The 3,206-nt window shown below is 41.6% G+C and overlaps 1 long non-coding RNA gene across 1 annotated transcript; it reads left to right on the top strand.

Annotated features, from left to right (window-relative positions):
- The first annotated feature begins 730 nt into the window (after positions 1 to 730).
- On the top strand, positions 731 to 2,151 carry LOC136673263 (uncharacterized). The gene is made up of 3 exons (XR_010795914.1): positions 731 to 807; positions 1,553 to 1,856; positions 2,054 to 2,151. It is a non-coding gene; the product is annotated as an uncharacterized lncRNA (long non-coding RNA).
- The last annotated feature ends 1,055 nt before the right edge of the window (positions 2,152 to 3,206 follow it).

Genomic DNA, 3,206 nt, shown 5'->3' on the forward strand with positions numbered 1-3,206 from the left:
CTGTGTCCGCGTGGGTTTCCTCCGGGTGACTGTCTGTGAGGAGTTGGTGTGTTCTCCCGTGTCCGCGTGGGTTTCCTCCTGGTGACTGTCTGTGAGGAGTGTGGTGTGTTCTCCCTGTGTCCGCGTGGGTTTCCTCCGGGTGACTGTCTGTGAGGAGTTGGTGTGTTTTCCCCGTGTCCGCGTGGGTTTCCTCCGGGTGACTGTCTGTGAGGAGTTGGTGGGTTTCCTCCGGGTGCTCGGGTTTCCTCCGGGTGCTCCGGTTTCCTCCCAGAGTCCAAAAACACAACAGACTCAAAAAAGTGTCCGTATGTGTTGCCCTGTGAAGGACTGGCGCCCCCTCCAGGGTGTATTCCCGACTTGCACCCAATGATTCCAGCTAGGCTCTGGACCCACCGCGACCCTGAATTGGATAAGGGTTACAGATAATGAATGAATATTATATTGTGCGGTTTCCATAGCTTTGTTTCATGGACCAACAGTGAATGCTTTAAAATGTAATATTTACATTCTACAGCTAACTCTCCACTTAAAAAGAAAACACCTTGCATTACTATCATTTCAGTTCTTCTTGAACCACAAATGTCTTCATATTATGAGGACACAGATAAAAATAACATGCTACATTAACTCACATAGAGAAGATGCAGGGACTCTACATATATTTAAACATTTCCTTTTTGTCCTGTTTTGGTACTATTGTAATCACATGCCATTTTTCCCCTTTTGCACAGGAAAGAGTGGATCTTACATCAATGGATGAAAAAAAAAAATCTCTCGGCCCGACAAAGACAGGAAGCCTGGCTGACTGTATGTAAATATCTCCACCATACACGCTTTCCCCTGTCTGTGTGTGAACACCAAAGCAATTGTGCTTCTGTCCCTTCACGTACTCATGTTTGTCATCGTCATATAGCAACATAATGGTCTTTTCATGACACAAAACATGTGTGAGCAGCTATATCAGTGTCTAACAAATAAATATACACAGAAATCAAAGTTCAAGCTGCGGTTGTGAGGATAAACTAATCATTGAACCTGCCAAAGAGACCTAGAACTAGAAACAAAGATATTTGTAAAATGTCTGCTTTATTAAGGTGGTTTATAGTGGTTATTTAAAATGGTTTGGATTTAAGTTACAACACACAACTTACATCAGACATTACATTATTTAATCAGAAATGTTCACATTGCTGGTGATAGGAACCAGAAATCTGAATAATTTAATGCCTCCTTGAAGCACATCACAAAGCTATAACATGAAATGTATATATATATATATATTCGCATATATACATGTCCAGTGCCTAAGATGTAAATTTACATTAGATTTGAGACAGTTGAATAGTTGTTAATGGCTAAATAATGCCCAATGAAAATGAACCTTTCACCATTATAATCATTAAATACAGTATAATACACTATAAGTAATACATATACAAAATTATGTAGTAAATAAAATGGCCATGCCTTATCCATATATATTTATATAGTATACCTTTTCACAGTGCATTATATGTAAAACCATGGTGTGAGTGTCTTTGTCTTGACGCAGGTCTAGAGCTGGGAGGCCCACTTCCCAAGCACTTTGCATTCAGCCCACTTCCTCAACACGGTCAGGCAGCTTTCCTGCTGTCCATTCTTGTCACAATGCACATCCTGGACAGCTGAACCCTCCTGATTTTCGGCCTTTTTCCCCGAATCAAAGTCAAGACACAACATCTACTTCAATGGGGAAAAACGAAGCCATGGAAAATTCTTGCGGACTTCCCATGCCGGGAGGGAAAAGAAGCACAGACAAGACAAAATGAAGATGATAAAGAGAAAGAGGGATGAATATGCATCATAATGCCAACAATGTCCGTATCTGAAATATTTTATAAGATATATATATATATATAGTATGGCAGTTTTGTAATATAATATAATTTGCATTTTAGTCAAGAATAAACAAGCTTGTTTACTGGTTAAAACATTAGCTATGACTTGAAACCTCGCTCAGAAAACACCTCTTTGAAATGATGATATCATTCCATTTTTTTTTTTCGTTTTTCAGAACAATTGGCGTCTTCCTCAGCTTCCTGTGACACAGTCCCGACTGTGCACTTTGATAGCATATGCTGGAACAAAACAACAAGCTTAGTTTTTATGCCCTGGCCATAAGTGTTTCAGCAGTAATTGTAAAGCAAAGTTAAATAAAGTAGCATGATGCAAAAAATATGATACACCAGCATATACACGCATGGCTTATATAGGGCAGGACTTAAAAAAAACATAATCTACCCCGTCTAACTGATAAAATCACGGTGCGCATTGTTGCATGGTCGAGAAGGAATGATCACACAGAGGAATTTGTTAATGACATGGCAGATATCATGGTGTGGCTGGGATGTTGTGGAGCAGCATTGGCCCATTGTTCATACCTTACACACCAGGCCATGACTCGCCATGATGGACACGCAGGTAATCACCGGCGGCGGGGGGGATTTAGATAAAATTACACAGGCATTCTTGGCATTCTCCCTCAATGGTGGAGCACATTCTTCTCATAACCCCTTCTGTTCCTTGGTCCTCACCATCATTCCACCTCAAGCCTAGCCCTAGTCTTATACTAGCCCTGTTATTAGCAAAAACATTTTGGTGGTCTTTTGTTGAATTCTTCTTTATGAGTTATGTATTCACAACATTCATATCTATTCAATGGGCTTCTTGTGTAGTGTGTCCAACCTATGCCAAGACTCGTCACGACCCTTAAGATAAGCTAAAGGGTCTCCACAATCAAGTCGAGAACTTCACAGATTAGCATAAATATGTTTTTCCATTGCTGTGGAATGCAAGTGGATTTCAGAGAAATAATGTGGCAAGCATTCTAAACATTCATTATCTGTAACTGCTTATCCAGTTCAGGGTCACGGTGGGTCCAGAGTCTACCTGGAATCATTGGGCACAAGGCAGGAATACACCAGTCCTTCACAGGGCCACACACACACACACATTTGAGTTGTCAACCCACCTATGTGTGTTTTTTGACTGTGGGAAGAAACCAGAGCACCCGGAGGAAACCCACGCAGACACGGGGAGAACACACCAACAGTCACAATCGAACCCACAACCTCCAGGCCCCTGGAGCTGTGTGACAGCGACACTACCTGCTGCGCCACCGTGCCGCCCTGCTAAATATACACTTGCTTAAAGATGAGACAATGACA

The sequence above is a fragment of the Hoplias malabaricus genome, chromosome 17, assembly GCF_029633855.1.
Source record: "Hoplias malabaricus isolate fHopMal1 chromosome 17, fHopMal1.hap1, whole genome shotgun sequence".
NCBI lineage: Eukaryota > Metazoa > Chordata > Actinopteri > Characiformes > Erythrinidae > Hoplias > Hoplias malabaricus.